Source organism: Centropristis striata, chromosome 4 (assembly GCF_030273125.1).
Source record: "Centropristis striata isolate RG_2023a ecotype Rhode Island chromosome 4, C.striata_1.0, whole genome shotgun sequence".
NCBI classification, from domain to species: Eukaryota; Metazoa; Chordata; class Actinopteri; order Perciformes; family Serranidae; genus Centropristis; species Centropristis striata.
This window is the reverse complement of record NC_081520.1, coordinates 40,877,152-40,894,754: the sequence shown is the minus strand read 5'-3', so window position 1 is coordinate 40,894,754 and position 17,603 is coordinate 40,877,152. Positions and strand designations below refer to the sequence as shown.

The 17,603-nt window shown below is 41.7% G+C and overlaps 1 long non-coding RNA gene across 2 annotated transcripts in view; it reads left to right on the top strand.

The window, feature by feature from the left end:
* LOC131970281 (uncharacterized) overlaps positions 1-7,777 on the top strand; it is an 18,866-nt gene extending 11,089 nt beyond the window's left edge. Inside the window, exons 3-4 of one of the 2 annotated variants that reach the window (XR_009394171.1) lie at positions 7,601-7,639; positions 7,740-7,768. This is a non-coding gene — a long non-coding RNA (uncharacterized LOC131970281). Of the gene's footprint in view, positions 1-7,600 lie in introns of both variants that reach the window. The other variant, XR_009394170.1, reaches the window with a different exon arrangement.
* The last annotated feature ends 9,826 nt before the right edge of the window (positions 7,778-17,603 follow it).

Below are 17,603 nucleotides of genomic sequence, written 5' to 3'. Positions count from 1 at the left end.
GAGCTGGAGGGGAGCTGGAGGTGAGTGGAGGTGAGCTGGAGGTGAGCTGGAGGGGAGCTGGAGGGGAGCTGGAGGTGAGTGGAGGTGAGCTGGAGGGGAGCTGGAGGTGAGCTGGAGGGGAGCTGGAGGGGAGCTGGAGGTGAGTGGAGGTGAGCTGGAGGGGAGCTGGAGGTGAGTGGAGGGGAGCTGGAGGGGAGCTGGAGGTGAGTGGAGGGGAGCTGGAGGGGAGGTGGAGGTGAGCTGGAGGGGAGCTGGAGGTGAGTGGAGGTGAGCTGGAGGGGAGCTGGAGGTGAGTGGAGGGGAGCTGGAGGGGAGGTGGAGGTGAGTGGAGGTGAGCTGGAGGGGAGCTGGAGGGGAGCTGGAGGTGAGTGGAGGTGAGCTGGAGGGGAGCTGGAGGTGAGTGGAGGGGAGTGGAGGGGAGCTGGAGGGGAGCTGGAGGTGAGCTGGAGGTGAGTGGAGGGGAGTGGAGGGGAGCTGGAGGGGAGCTGGAGGTGAGTGGAGGGGAGCTGGAGGTGAGCTGGAGGGGAGTGGAGGTGAGCTGGAGGTGAGTGGAGGTGAGCTGGAGGTGAGCTGGAGGGGAGTGGAGGTGAGCTGGAGGGGAGCTGGAGGTGAGCTGGAGGTGAGCTGGAGGTGAGTGGAGGGGAGCTGGAGGGGAGCTGGAGGGGAGTGGAGGTGAGCTGGAGGGGAGCTGGAGGTGAGCTGGAGGTGAGTGGAGGGGAGCTGGAGGTGAGCTGGAGGTGAGCTGGAGGTGAGTGGAGGGGAGCTGGAGGTGAGCTGGAGGGGAGTGGAGGTGAGCTGGAGGGGAGCTGGAGGTGAGCTGGAGGTGAGTGGAGGGGAGCTGGAGGGGAGCTGGAGGGGAGCTGGAGGTGAGCTGGAGGGGAGCTGGAGGTGAGCTGGAGGTGAGCTGGAGGGGAGCTGGAGGTGAGCTGGAGGTGAGCTGGAGGTGAGTGGAGGGGAGCTGGAGGTGAGCTGGAGGGGAGTGGAGGGGAGCTGGAGGGGAGCTGGAGGTGAGCTGGAGGGGAGTGGAGGTGAGCTGGAGGTGAGCTGGAGGTGAGTGGAGGGGAGCTGGAGGTGAGCTGGAGGGGAGTGGAGGTGAGTGGAGGGGAGCTGGAGGTGAGCTGGAGGGGAGTGGAGGGGAGCTGGAGGTGAGTGGAGGTGAGCTGGAGGTGAGCTGGAGGTGAGCTGGAGGGGAGCTGGAGGGGAGCTGGAGGGGAGCTGGAGGTGAGTGGAGGGGAGCTGGAGGGGAGCTGGAGGTGAGTGGAGGTGAGCTGGAGGGGAGCTGGAGGTGAGTGGAGGGGAGCTGGAGGGGAGGTGGAGGTGAGTGGAGGTGAGCTGGAGGGGAGCTGGAGGGGAGGTGGAGGTGAGTGGAGGTGAGCTGGAGGGGAGCTGGAGGTGAGTGGAGGGGAGTGGAGGGGAGCTGGAGGGGAGCTGGAGGTGAGCTGGAGGTGAGTGGAGGGGAGTGGAGGGGAGCTGGAGGGGAGCTGGAGGTGAGTGGAGGGGAGCTGGAGGTGAGCTGGAGGGGAGTGGAGGTGAGCTGGAGGTGAGCTGGAGGGGAGTGGAGGTGAGCTGGAGGGGAGCTGGAGGTGAGCTGGAGGTGAGCTGGAGGTGAGTGGAGGGGAGCTGGAGGGGAGCTGGAGGGGAGTGGAGGTGAGCTGGAGGGGAGCTGGAGGTGAGCTGGAGGTGAGTGGAGGGGAGCTGGAGGTGAGTGGAGGGGAGCTGGAGGTGAGTGGAGGGGAGTGGAGGGGAGCTGGAGGGGAGCTGGAGGGGAGCTGGAGGTGAGTGGAGGGGAGTGGAGGGGAGCTGGAGGGGAGCTGGAGGGGAGCTGGAGGTGAGCTGGAGGTGAGTGGAGGGGAGCTGGAGGTGAGCTGGAGGTGAGCTGGAGGTGAGTGGAGGGGAGCTGGAGGTGAGCTGGAGGGGAGTGGAGGGGAGCTGGAGGGGAGCTGGAGGTGAGTGGAGGGGAGCTGGAGGTGAGCTGGAGGGGAGTGGAGGGGAGCTGGAGGTGAGCTGGAGGTGAGTGGAGGGGAGCTGGAGGTGAGCTGGAGGTGAGTGGAGGTGAGCTGGAGGGGAGCTGGAGGGGAGTGGAGGGGAGCTGGAGGTGAGCTGGAGGGGAGCTGGAGGTGAGCTGGAGGGGAGCTGGATGTGAGCTGGAGGTGAGCTGGAGGTGAGTGGAGGGGAGCTGGAGGTGAGCTGGAGGGGAGTGGAGGTGAGTGGAGGGGAGCTGGAGGTGAGCTGGAGGGGAGTGGAGGTGAGTGGAGGGGAGTGGAGGGGAGCTGGAGGTGAGTGGAGGTGAGCTGGAGGTGAGCTGGAGGTGAGTGGAGGGGAGCTGGAGGGGAGCTGGAGGTGAGCTGGAGGGGAGTGGAGGGGAGCTGGAGGTGAGCTGGAGGTGAGTGGAGGTGAGCTGGAGGGGAGCTGGAGGGGAGTGGAGGGGAGCTGGAGGTGAGCTGGAGGGGAGCTGGAGGTGAGCTGGAGGGGAGTGGAGGTGAGCTGGAGGTGAGCTGGAGGTGAGTGGAGGGGAGCTGGAGGTGAGCTGGAGGGGAGCTGGAGGTGAGCTGGAGGTGAGTGGAGGGGAGCTGGAGGTGAGCTGGAGGGGAGTGGAGGGGAGCTGGAGGTGAGCTGGAGGGGAGTGGAGGTGAGCTGGAGGTGAGCTGGAGGGGAGTGGAGGTGAGCTGGAGGGGAGCTGGAGGTGAGTGGAGGGGAGCTGGAGGTGAGCTGGAGGGGAGTGGAGGGGAGCTGGAGGGGAGGTGGAGGTGAGCTGGAGGTGAGTGGAGGGGAGTGGAGGGGAGCTGGAGGTGGAGAGGAGCAAAGCAAGGAGGGAAAGGAGACAAAAAAGGTCAAAAGGCAAAAAGGCAACAGAAAAAAAACCACTTAAAAATCTCCAATTATTGTTCTTTTTCGCTCATTTTTTGTCGGCTGTCCCATTCACTTCAATGCAAAATTTTGGGCAGACTTACTTCGCGAAAAATTCGTATTCTGTAGAGAAAAGTAATAGCACACCGATCCTGATCAAACCGCACGTTTTGATATATAATTTGTCCTGCAACTCTTCAAGTTGTAGGACTAGTAGCGGGACGAAATTGCGTCCGGAAGAGGAAGAAGAAGAAATCCACAGTATAACAGTAGTGCAGCACTGGTCCCTACAGATATTGCTGGTGGTCTTATTTACTGCTGTGGATCAACTCTTGTTCAGGCTATTGAATCTTTGCAGAAAGCTTTTGTAGCTGTACAAAACTCATTCATTCACTTGAAACTGGTTCTCAATGCCGATAAAACAAAGCTTATGATATTTTCTAACAGTAAAAAATTGCCTCAAATGGTTCCCCCAGTGTCCACTCTTGAGGGCAGCGAAATAGAGTTGGTTCATATGTATAAATACTTAGGAGTCTTAATTGATGATTCACTCACCTTCAAGCCACACATAGAAAATCTTGTGAAGAAGCTGAGGTTAAAATTGGGTTTTTATTTTCGAAATAAGTTGTGTTTTTCTTTTAATGTAAAAAAACGTCTTGTCACTGCAACATTTTTATCAGCTGCCATCGTACATTTGCAGCTTAATTACTGTGAGAAATGCTGGATCTTATTTTCTTCGTTCACAAGATCAGTTGTTGCTTTCTGTCCCTTATGCTCGTACGGAGTTGGGTAAAAGGGTATTTGTTTACTCTGCACCTTATGCATGGAATATGCTACAGAAAGAATGGAAATTAACTGAATTTGTTTCTTTGAGCACTTTTAAATCCAAACTAAGAGTTATTGAGGCCAAAGGTGGAGCCCATCAACACACGGACGAGCCTGTATGCCGAATTTATTCAAAAGTGGTGGCAACAAAAAAAGCCACCACAACAAACTTGCATGCCCATCTAAAGCAGAACCACCCGACCCAGTTTTCCCAGCTGGGGAAAAAAACTGCACCTGGAGATGCAGAGCCTTCGTCCTGACAGTCAACACTGGTCGACAAAGTAAATATAAACGCTGTGCGCTCACAGAAAGTGGAGTTTGCTACATCGCAAAATAAATGCTGCCCTTTTAAAAAAAATAAAAATGTTTGTTTTATTTATTTAGGATATTTAAACGTTCTTAAAATTACAATTACAATGGTAAAAAACACTGAGAAATAAAAGTGTATTGTATTTGAAAGGGTGTGCATTATTATGATATATTATCATGTTGACAATAATATCGTTTATCGGCAATAATTTGTGGGACAATATATCGTCCAGCAAAATTTGTTATCGTCCCAGGCCTACCAGGGCTCCCTTGAAAAAGAGGTTCTTAATCTCGATGGGATATTCCCTGGTTAAATAAAGGTTAAATAACTAAAAATAAAATAAAAAACAGGGCTCAGCACACAGCCTTGTGGAGAGCCGGTGCTGAGCGTGAGGGTGGAGGAGTTTTGGGCACCAACCTTAACAGTCTGTGGGCGGTTTGAAAGGAAGTCCCTGATCCAGGCACAGGTGGGAGGTGGAAAGTCCAACTTGTCCACCAGGATGTCGGGAATGATGGTGTTGAAGGCTGAGCTGTAATCAACGAACAGCATCCTCACCGAGGTCCCCGGGTGCTCCAGGTGGCTCAGAGCACAGCTCCAAATTTCCTTCGAACACTCTACTCACCTGATATTCCTGGACAGTGAGTGTGGCTGGGTGGGGGCTCATCTCTCCAAAAACAGTCATGAAGCTGAGAAAAGCACATTCTAAGGCCAGGTTCCCGACAGTCCATGTGTGGCTTCGTTTGCCTTCTGGAGTGGGTGTATGCTCGAAAGAGGAAAATGGGAGGAGAAAATTGGAAATGATCTGACTGCCCTAAGTGAGGCAGGGGAATAGCTCTATAAGCATGCTTTATGTCATGCATAAACATGGAAAGTTTGTTTGCCGGGGTGGGACACTTGATCTTTGCACGGTTTAAAAAAAAATACCTGGCTACCATGTAAAAGCCGTCTGAATCAGCTCACTGGTGCTTGTTTATGGAGTTCAGAAGATGTCTTTGAAGAGTGGTGCTTTGAAGCATCAGTCGTGTTAGATCACTATTTGTACAGCCGCGTCTGGAATTAGTGGATGAAAGCAGTCTGTAGCTTCAACTGGCCCATTTTTTTCAAACATTTTGTGTACGATGGATCTGCCGTTTGTGAGAAAGATAAACAGAAGCAGAGATCTGAAGCAGAGGGGTTGATTAGAAGCAATATAGACAAGTCAACTATTAAAGCCTAATTAATAAAAAGGAGACAACATCACATGAAAGTCTATAAAAAATTAAGTCTATGGGAAGTACTTGGATCTTTCACTTAGTGCAGAAATACTCTTTAACAGTTAAAAGCCATGCAAACAAAAGCACAAAAGTATTCACTACTTAAAATTTGATTAATTTGTTGTTTCTTTTTATCAGCTAAATTATTTTTAAAATTTTTTTAACTTAACCTGTATTTTACCAGGACATTTCCTGTTGAAATTTAAGGGTGTCTTGGCCTTCACAAAACAAAAAGCTAAAGCTAAAAAAAGCATATAAAAGAGACAACAACAGACTTAAAACAAACAGTAAATAATACCAAACATACAGATTAAATACAACTGGTAGTCGAATAGTCCTTATTCCTGTTTTTATGTATAACCTGCCGTGTTTATAAAATAGTGTAGTATCACACTAAAGGATGCAGCACCCTACAGTTATTTGTTTTCTGCTGTAATGAGCGTCGTGTGTAGTCTAAAGCAGTTTAAATAAAAGCGCTACATAAGTGCATCCCATGTATCATATTTTGTTTAATTATACAGTCTGTGGTTTGGAAGGAACCCTGGAAGTTCATGCAGCCAGAAACGTCATCAAGTTGACACAGTGAATATGACGCCATACCAAAAATCCTCAAATACAGTTAGACCCTTGTGTACAGTCAGTGGTGCCACAGTTTTTTCAAAACTAGTTCTGACCATCACAGCAAGAGTGTCAGGAGTTCTGCGGTTGTCCACAATCGAGAAACATGCAGCTTAGGTTTATTTGGTGACTCTACATTGCCCGTAGCTGTGAATAGCCTTGTTTCCTTTGGCCGCTGGAAAAGTCTCAGTCCACACTTTCTCAAATGTCCGCTCACTCAGCGTGTGTCCACTACAAAAAAAGGCCCCAGAGGGATTTACGAGACTCCGGAGTTGACGTATGGTTTCACGTAATCGCTTAGCTTCAGTTTCGACCGTGATCACGTATGGGTCGGTTTAAACACGGGAGACGCAACTGTGGCCGCCGGCACTAACTGTGCACAACGTCCTCCGCTGATCATAAACAAAGCAGCATGGCTAATTATGCACAGCGTTTTCGCTGATCATAAACATTGTGATCGTGAATTAACCGGCGTCACTAACTGTGCAGAGTATCCTGTGCTTGTTGTAAACAAACAGAGAACAACTCCTGCAGCAGCAGCACATACACACTGTACTGTTAGAGAGCTAACTGTTAGCCTATTAGCACTGTGCACCTCGTTGCGTGACGGCGGACTGCACTATGAAAGGGCAGAAAATCACGCCTTTGCGAAATCACTATGAACGCCCTATGGCAAAGACAGAAAAACGGACCTGCTCTTCTACAGGGCCAAAAAAAGTCTTGTCAAAAGACCTCTCAGGGCGGCTCATATTCAAATGAGGGGCATTTCGGCAAGTGAGACCCGCCTCATTCTGAGTATTGGACTTTAATGGAAACAGCCCTCAAAATCCACCAAAACTGAAAAAAAAAGATAAGAAACAATGCAAATTAGTTTAAAAAAACAACAACAGTGTACTGTACTTGAATGTAGATGTGAGGCAACGGAACTCTTCAATGCAATGATAAAATGTGAAAATTATGCCAGAGAGATAAATTTGACGTCACAAGTCCTACAACTTTTTTGTCGTGAACACACACACACTTTTCACACAAGATGTACTGCTTCTATTGCTTTTCCGCTGTGACCGATTTTTAATGCACATCGGGCATGTTATTTCATTAGCAACGTCTTTTGTTCACATTCTTAAACTGTTTGCGCTTGCTAATAATCTTGTTAAATTAGTACTCTGTAATAAATTACATAAACTTCTTGTAAATCTCTCACGTTTTGCCCTTTGGCTGCCTATTTTATCCTCTGTTATAATATAAACGGTCTGTTTGTTTCTATCATGTAATTTTGCCTTCAGCACCATTGACAGCCTCTTGTCATCTAGTCCGGTGAGCTCTCTTTCTGTTATCAGTGATTTAACCAACAGGAAAAAGGCTGTCGACTGTGTGGGAAGCCACCTAATCTAGCAACACTGAACATAATCAAATTCTACACAAAATGGCTTCAAATGTCCAATACAGTCACACAGTTTAAAGCTAAATCCTCCTTTGCAGATTCATTTCCAAATATGCACCTGCAATGAGGTCAAAATATTGAAATACCATTAGAATTACTCATTTGACTCACAGTTCCCAGTAAATATTCAATTCCGTGATAGGGAGGGGAATAATATTATCGGACTAAAGTAAATACACATAATGAGCAAACAAACCCAGAGACTGGTGACTATTTTTACAAACAGGAATACGGAGGAGTGGCTAAGTGGGACTATTTAGACCCTTATCTTTGCATGTTTTTGCATTTCACATTCTGGTTCAGCAGGCTGCAAGATGTCTCCACTTTACTGTCTTGGATTGGGTAAGCAGACCTCTGTGAATATTAGATGGGTTTTTTTCTAAGTTACTTCTAATGACTTGCTGCTTTTAACGAATATGCTTCTGTTTTTTTTTATTTTTAGTTTGGCTGACTTTTGCCTTCTATACTGTCTCTGGTAAGTTGTAGAACTGATTAGGCCACTTACTTTAAACTTAATGCAGAGACTACAACATGTGGTAACTGTCCAGAGTACTGATCATACAGCTTAGAAAGTTTTCCATGATGTTTCAGTTCGAGAAAGCATGTCAACAGTATAGATGCCACATAAAAGTGGTGTAAATCTTCTAAACGCTGGGAACCTGAAGATCAATTTAAGATGCAGAAATGCAGAAAATGCAGAAAATATCACATTCATACTGCATGCAAGAAACATCTAATTCATAACTGTGTGGTATTAGCACAAACTGGGCATGTCTGTAAAGGGGAGACCCATTTCCATTAAGATATCTTGAGGTCAGAGATCAAGGGACTGCTTTCAAAATTCTAATAATGCAAACTATTATTCTGCTGTGATGAAGAAATGGATATTTTCTTGTTCCTCTTGTTGTTATAGGCTTTTTGCTCCATCCCAAAACAAAGCTGCTCTTTTAAACATTACAAATATTGTAGATTGTCACATAAAAAAGCCCAAAGCATAGTATATTATAATCATATCTTCATTCATTATTGTGTGGCAGGAGAAATATTTGCCATAAAAGCTAAGTGATTAAAACATTAAGTTCAGCTCTTCAGTATTGTCATGATATTCCCAAACATCCCAGTGGCATAATAAGAAAGTTATTTCTGTCAACAGAGACTGCCATCATAAGTGATGCGACATCGAGTGAACGTGAGTGTTCCCTTCTTTATCCTGTGTGTGTGTGTGTGTGTGTGTGTGTGTGATATCAGTTATTGATTGTGAGTTTTTTCCTGTTTGTGTTTGTCTCTGTGTCTGCTATCTCTGTCCAAAACTTCACTCGTTAACAGCCTAAGATAACATACAGTGTGAAATCAGGTATTTTTTGTGTGTGTTACTTTTAGAAATTGTTTTAGATCTATTCATTATTCTGTAATTCCAAAATGGGATTTTTGAGACCAATATTACATTACAATTACAGTCAAGGCGGTTGATATAATGAATTCTTAAACTGTATTGAAAATAGAGCTTCTTTATGTGGACTATGCACCAATTTTGCAGTCTGCTCTTTACATACATACTTTACTACTACTTTATGCTGATAACATGCAATTTAAGGCAAAAATCATATTATTTATCTCATGCATTAAAAAGTGCTTTGTTCAACTACTGTATATTTGAATATTTTTGCACACTGAACAGACTTTGAATAACATAAACTGGGAATCACTAGAAAGCTGAGACTCTTGTGGATTCAATGAGGTCAATTTCCTTCATGTGGGATGATGAAGTCATCAGTAGTAGCCAGTTCATTGCAGTGAGGGCATTTCTTGAGTCTGGACCTCACTGTATTAAGTGAGCTGCTGTGACCTCTAGGATCATCACAGCCTCATGAAACTTTACAACCATAAACTAGAGACCTGGAGCATTCAGAGGATGAGCAGCTTGTTTTATTGACATTAAGAGGGTTTCTCATCAGTTCAGAGAACAGATGTGCTCGCCATCCAATCGCTGAAAATACAGAAATTTCTAAGTGATTGAAGTTTTTGGAACCACAAACACAGCATGGATTTTTCTGTGTTCTTCCAAAGGTCATGGTATATTGATGTGATATTCCGGAGGTTTTTTTCCGAGCATTTTTATCCATTCTCTACATGAACAAAATAAAATCAGATGATGTACACCACTTCTATGTGGCTGTCTCCCCCTAAAAATCCACTGCACACAACACCCGATTCTGAATAAAAGGGGGACGAATAATTAGGTTTTAATTAAAGCATAAATGTGGTGCAAGTAATGCATGAGAAGATAATGCTGTTAAGGTGTGGGATGGTTGAATGTTTGCTGACTTGAGCACTTTTAACAGCTGAACTTACCAAGTGTCTGAGCCGCAATGCGTCAGCATGTGGAACAAGGGCAACAATCCACTCAACGAAATGTTCTGTAATTAAAGTAAATAAAGTAAATAAAGTGTTGTTGTGAAAGCCACAGGAGCTGGACACAGAACATTTAAAAATATATGAATAACATTTACATAATCTGCTTACCTCCCAACTGATTTAGTGGTGGTTTATAAATATATATATAACACCCTCAATCCAAAAATACCCAAATACCCATTTGATATATGTATATATAGTGTATAGCACTATGCATCATTGTTATGCATGTGCCTTATGTTGTACTGAATACATATCTGTTGATGCTTTTTCTCATGAATTCAAAAAGACCGTAACATAGGTGCTACTCCTGAAAGTAACAATGTATCATTGTGATCTTTTCCTCTTTTCCAGTGGAATGTGGTCCCTTGGGGAACAAAATAGTCCTTAGAAGGATATCCGCTCTCCACGTGTGCTGTGGTGAAAACCAGTACAACCCCGACACCGAGTGTTGCCTGTGGATAAATAAAGCATCGACAATTGTATCCCGCTATGTGGATGATTGCAAAGCACAGAAGATTCAGTTACATGTTGGCCGTTTATTGAAAAAGACCTTTGACTTGTTACGAAGATACTAGATTTTGGCATGAAACTCTTCAAAATCATTGTAATACAAACACTTTAAATGAACCAAAATTTGAACCTGTCATGAATTTCAAGAGAACCTGGCTTTTATTGTTTTTTGATGTCTGTCTTCTTGAGAGGTCAACAGCCAGGATTAATGATGCTAGACCTGAAACCAGACTCAGTTGGTCTGAAGCTATCGCTGTGGTCCAAGGGTTACTTTGAATATAATCAACGTTTCATATGATTCTCTTTTTATCCTGGAATCTGTGTATATCACCAGTCTCTCTATATTTCTGTTTGGGCTAAATGCATGTTGTTGTTTTTTTTTTTTTGTTCTTTTGTTTGTTTGTCTGTTTTCGCCATGTGGCTTTGTACTGGTGTATCGTTGTTTTCATTTTCATTTTTGTTTTGTTTTTGTTGTTGTCCTTTATATTATTCTTTGTATGTTATTTGTGTGTACATTATATGAGTCTTTGTTGTCTAGAATTGTGTTTTAGTGTTTTGTTTCCATATTGTGGCTCCTAATAAGTAATCCACTGTTCTTTTCTTTGTATATTCGTTAATGAAAATTATATTTAAAAAAAACAAAAAACAAAACACTTGAACTTCACTTGTTGTGTATTGCTATACAATATTTTATCTTAAAAATGTCTTAAAACATTTGATCTGCCAGAAGTCTACTGATGCAATTTAAAAGCTTGAAGCAAAAGTTTAATTGACCGTGCAGCCATTCAAAATAATCAAAGATCTGAGAAAATGATCAAAGAAAAGGGTAACGATAAAGAACTCCTTGTTCTGTTTTAAACGTGTATCATTTTATCCACTCAAGTCTCTCACACATTCCATGATGGGTTTCATATTTCAGTTGCAAACTGAAATTGAAAGTAAAAAGAGCGTGTGCCTTTGAAAGACTATATGCAAAGTAGATGCTTCACAGGAGACACACATTTTAGGTCATTTTGGACTGCTTCATTTAAACATCACTGCAATAAGAGATGTTTTCACATTTTGAGTGCTTTTATTTTGAATGCGGTTTACGTACCCACTTGCAAAGACTCAACTCTTTAACTGATAGTTCACAAGATTTATTTAAAATCGTAGCTCCATGAACATAAAAATAAGACATTCCTTGGTCACCTTGTGAATCCACTGTAAGAGCTAACAAACATTAGCATTAGCTTTTACTATAGTTAAGACAACAAATATAGCCACTAATATATATATGAGAGAAGAAAATAAACTTTAACAAACCGTGTGCCCTGTCAGCCACTATAGAAGCCTGTTTCATACTTTATATCAACTTTATATGAATTAGGACGCAATTTTTACCTTTCTACCTGTTATTTCCTGTCACTACCTTTCAAAATAAAACTGGACTTTACACTGGACGGCGCCTTTTCAAAATAAAAGCATCACAACATTGTAAAACACCTAGAAAATTAACAAACATGAAAAAACAAGCTCTATAATACAAAAACACCAATAGGAACCTTGCTAAAGGTAATTTACAGTTATAAATGGAAAACTGATAGTGATTGGAGTATTTACTACTTTTTACTGCTATATTTGATTTACTCCACATTAACAGTCTTATCATAACATGTATTCTTATCAGTAGCAGCTCTAAACCAGATAATTTCCTCTATTTTATAAAGTGATTAAATTAATATTAAGCAGAATTTAGTTCTGAGTTTTGGTCCGGCCCCCTGCAACCTTCGTGGTATTGGTCATGGGGCCCCTTGGGAAAATTAATTGCCCACCCCTGCAATAAGCCATGCCCATGAGCCAGCATGCACACTACCAGAATTTTACTATCATTTGCTGAAGTATTTATACCTCTGCTTTTCCTATTGTTAAAACCCAGTTGGGGTCTAGGGAAAAGGGAAGGTAACACAACGCCGGTGTACTCAGGCAAACACAGATTTTTTTATTGATTAACAGCTATATAAACGAAAGGAGAACCTTCTTCAGTGGTATAAAGTGAGGCAATGAACAAAGGGCGGAGGGTGGCGCCAACTCATAAAACAAACAAACTTAAACAATCTTCCTAACTCGCTTTTCCCCAAAACTATCTTTCTACTTAAAACACAATAAACAAAGGAACTCTGGCTGACTACGCTGGTTTACACTACACCAGAGGTGTCAAACTCTGGCCCGCGGGCCAAATTTGTAAATATAGTAATTATAATTACAGTAATTATATTTGGCCCGCAAGGCAATACCAAATTATTATTACACAGCGCAAATAATACTACAAATCACAGAATGCTCTGCTGGTGTTTTGGCTTGAAAACAGTAGATCAGTGTGGAGCAAACTGAGCAACAATTAAAGTTGTCTTTATGCACTTTTTCTTGCTAGTCCAAGGCTTGAATGGTTGCACATTCATTAAAGGATATTAATATTAGTAATTTGGTTTATTATTGTTATTTTATTCTCACATTTATTTTTAGCCTGTGGAAAAAGATTACTGTTAAATTTAAATTTAAAGAAGGCCGCATATAAAATAAAGGGACAAACGATTTGTATTTAAATTTTATTTAAGAAATGAATGCCATTGATGTGTTTGTTTGTTTTTATTTGATATTCGATTTTGCATATTTGCAATATTAAGTTATATCAAGCTTTGCTTGTTCCATTTCGTTTGAACTTGTTTAGGTCAATTTTTTCAGTAAATATCAATGTTGGCCCGCGACTTTGTCCAAGTTTTAAATTTTGGCCCACTGTGTATTTGAGTTTGACACCTCTGCACTACACAAACAAAAATACAGAAATGCAACCACCCATAAACTAGTGAAACTAACAAATGTAATAATCGAAGTGCAGTGTGAATAAATGTGAAAAGAAAAACTAAACCTAATGCCCAATAAACAGTTAATAATAACAATTCGAGCCTCAATTTCTCAGACACACACTGGGTTCTCAAATACCTTATAACAAAGAGATACTTTACACAAAGCCATACAAAGACAAAGGAGGCCGTCCGCAGTCGCGCGGAGCTGCTCTTAAAGCCGAGCTGGAGGCACGTGCGGCAGGTGATTGGACGCCAGACCAACCGAGCGGAAGAGGGCGGAGCCAGGGGAACACTGCGACCCGCTACCGGCCCTCGTGGAGGCGTTACCCAGCGGGGATTCCCTCTGACGGAGCCCGTGACGCATGCTGCGGTCCTGAGGCACAAACAGAGCAAAACAAAAACACACACAACGTACTCCAGGGACGTAACACCTACTGAGACATGTCTACAGCTACTTTCCCTGAAAAGTTTCAGCTAATTTATTATAAAGGCCCTCAACAGAGTCGATGTGGTTATATGTGGTCAAAAACAAACTGTTTGTTTATATGTATGTATTGTTTATTCAGGGGCAATTGTTTTGGCGAATCATGCAGTTGTGATATGATTTAAGAATTATCATTGTTGCCTCATTATTCTCATTGTCATTGTTCTGATTTTTTTGAGGATCTGTGCCATAACAAGTGGTTTTTTTTACTATGTTTGTAAAACAATTAGTTGTTCAGGGCATATCTGCAGCCTTTAACAAATATTGCTTCTCCTGTGAGTTGAATATTGCACCAGTGCATTATTATAATTCAGTCAGACAACTCATGTGATGCATAATGTGTTTATTGGACAATGAACATGGATTAGATTTGATAGATTTGAATTTAAACATTTTCAAAAATAAAAACTAAACTAAAATAGCAAACTCACTCTAAAAACGAACTAAAACGAACTGAATTTGAAAACAAAAATTCACAAGGAAATTAAAACTAAAACTAATGAAAAATCCAAAACTATTATAACCTTGCCTCCTAGTTGGACATGCCTGGAAAATATCTAACAGATAATAGCAATGATGATGATAGTAATAATAATAATAATAATAATAATAAGAAGAATAAGAATAAGAAGAATAAGAATAATAAGAATACATTCATGATAAACCTATTATCTATATTCATTTTGAACCAAACCTTTGAAATCCTCAATTTCTTTTTGGAGACAGGTTATCTGTTTGATGATGTCCTGAACATTTACAGATGAAGCCTGTGAGTTCTCCATTTTCAGCGCAGCATTGTTTATCCCTTGATCCTTTTGACTGTAGAATAATTTGATTATTCTACGTTGTTTAAGATGAAATTATTACTGTGTCTCTCTTTTTGTATTTGTTGTCTGTCTCCACGGTCATCAAAGGTCACTATGCATGCATAATTCACTAAACCTTGGTAAAATCTATCTATGCATTTATATATTTATCAGGCAAAATGATTGTGATACAATGATTATGTTTGTGTGTTAATGTTGATTTAGAAACTGTGTTTACTTTGATTACATATATTCCATTTGCTTAAACTGATTAAGATTCTATAATCACAAAGACTAGTATTGTCTGTTTCATATTTTTTAGACTGTAAAATAACAAGTAGACATGGAAGAATATTTTGGCTGCTGTAATATCTCTGTAGGACATAACAAGGCAGGATGTTCGTCATAACAAGTTTGTCAGCAGGTCAGGACACGGCCTTGTTCTGATGTAACTTCACATTTCTTGACGTATTGTAATAAACTTTTGTTAACCTGAGAACTTGGACGTCTCCTGCTCATCATTCCCCATCAACGACTGCGCAGAGAAAATAGGTGAGGATTTTTTGGTGTTGGAGTCAGATTATTCAATTTTCAGGGTTTCCTCATGCAATTTTTCTAACACTGTCCAGCTGTGTGTGTCTATATGAGCTCAAGTTAACCCTATAAAGCCAAGTGTATCATATTTGATACACAAGTTTTTGAGACCTATACATCATCAGTGTGATATTTTTTTCCTGAAAAACCTGACATGTGTTGAAAAAAACAACAACTGAGCAACAAATTGCACAAAAATACAAGATATAGCAAAAATTATATGCAGGTTCCACTGGTGGATCAGTCCATGCTGCGTGAAAACTTCATATCAGCAGATGTATGATGTTGTGTTATATGGAAAAAAATGTTTGCATGTTTGAGGAAAATGTTAAAAGAAAGTAAAGCCTTAAAAGGTTAAAAATGTTGGGTTTTATATGTTTTTGTTAGTTCAAGAAAAACAAACTGTGAGCAACAAATTGCACAAAAAGAACTGATGTATCAAATATGATACAAATTAGAATCATATATCCCTATTGTTTTTGGATTTTTTTTTTTTAATTATCTGTCAGCAGGTTCAATAAACACTCAAGTTTAAAAAAAAAAAAAAAATCTGTCAATTATTTAATGGTTCAGGCTTTATAGGGTTAAGGAGAGCAGAGAACTAGTCTCTAGCTCCATCTCCTGGCCATTGGTGCCTTTCTAATCCTTCTACTTTTGGGAAGGGGAATGGACAATAAGGTTGTCATGTTGGTTTTTGGCTATGTCACCTCGTTCTCTAGCAGCCTTCATGGCTGGAATGAGTTCCTTACGCTTTTGTCTGACAGCTTCAGTGTAGTCCTCATTCACATAGATGTTGGTGCCTTTCAGATCCTTAGCCTTTCCCAGAACAGCCATTTTATCTTTGTATCTAAGGAATTTAATCATAATAGGCCTAGGTCTCTTTCCAGAATATCTGGTTGGATTGCCAGTCCTATGTGCATGTTCAACCACCATCTGACTACTGTCCAGGTGAAGTTACTCATTGATCACATACCTAACTTTGTCCTCAATCTCCTTCCAGCTTTCATTCTGGGCCTCAGGACACCCACAACAAGGTTATTCCTTTTTATTTGACTCTTCAAAAAGTAGTCCGCTTTCCTCAGTTAACTCAGCCAATTTCTCCCGCATTGTTTTAGTTTCAGCACAAGCAATTGTTCTCTCTGACTCAATTTTCTCACTTTTCATTGTTAGATCATTATTGTCCTTCTGGGAGAATTGCAGGCTGCTCCTCAGCTCCTGTGTCTCTCTAGTTCATTTGTCAATCCAAGTGTTAACATTGTTTACAAGTAACTGCACAACAGTCTTGAAATCGCTTCCTTGGTGATGCAGAAGTGGCATGACCAGATCCCTTTGTTGATTCATCATATCTCACACCTGATTATCTTCATCCCCGCCCTGCTTGTAAAATCTCCTTGGAAACACAGACAATACCTTGCTTGTGTTTTTTTATCCTCTGTAAAAACACCCTGTGGTTTGAGGAGGAAATGTGCGTGCAGATCTGAATCTGCAGCCTTGTCAGTCATCACTGAGCTGTCCAACGCCTAACACCTCCATCAAACAAGTCATAAAACATAAACGACTTGTCAAAAGAACAAGATGTATATCAGCTAAATGGCTCATAATGACTCATGCTGCACCTGGCACAGGAATCTGCAGGTGCAGCCAAAACATAGACAACAGCACAGTTCTGGACTGAAAGGATGGTACTGATGGAGGATTTGAGAAAACCATTTCCCTGGTATATGAATAATAAATAATAAACCGTTCAGAGGCTGTAACAGGTTCAATTTTAATATGTAGCCTACTGAAGATACTGGATTAGTACCAAGCATGTAAGGATATGTCAGGAAGATGGCGAAAGAAAACAGATGATGTTGCATTGTCAGCATATGAAAAACAAGGGATTGTTGTTCTCACCACATATTAGACATTCTGATATTTCCTGTCCTTTAAAAAAACAAAAAACAATGTAATACAGTCTTACTTTTGTCTGCTCAGAACTCTGGTGGGTCATCTTTTTTTTTTTTTTTTTTTTTACTTTTTCAGAAGATCCATTGTTTTGTCTGTTGCGTTCAAAATGGAAGGAAAAGAAGTTAAAAAAAATGTAAAGAGAAAAGAGACTTCTCGAAGCTCTTTTTCTAAAAGAGGCACTTTGTAGGCTTATTTATTTTATTGAGAAGAAATGTGGTCCGTTTTTTTTTTAACTTGCACTCGTTTTCTTAAACTCAAATTTAATTCATGGCACAGACAACTATTTGTTTTCCGTGTTAAAAGTATTCTACTTTGAAAATGTATTCTATTTATTTATTTATTTATTTATTTATTTATTTATTCTAATCTAAAATAGATTAAAGTAGCAAATTTATAAGAAAGAAGGCGCAGATTTACGAGAAAAAAGTGGGAAAAAACAACTTTTTTCTCCCAGATTCACCACTTTAACCCTTAATAGGACACTACTATACTATAAATACTTGCAAATTCCAAATTTCAACCCAAGAGAATATTGGAGGATATTACATACTGCCAGAATGTGTAAAAAAAACCCCCTCAAAAATAATATTTTGAGAAAAAAGTTTACGAGATTAAAGAGGCAAATCTACGAGAAAAAAAGCGCAGATTTATGAGATTTAAAGTGGTGAATCTGGGAGAAAAAAGTTGCTTTTTTCCCA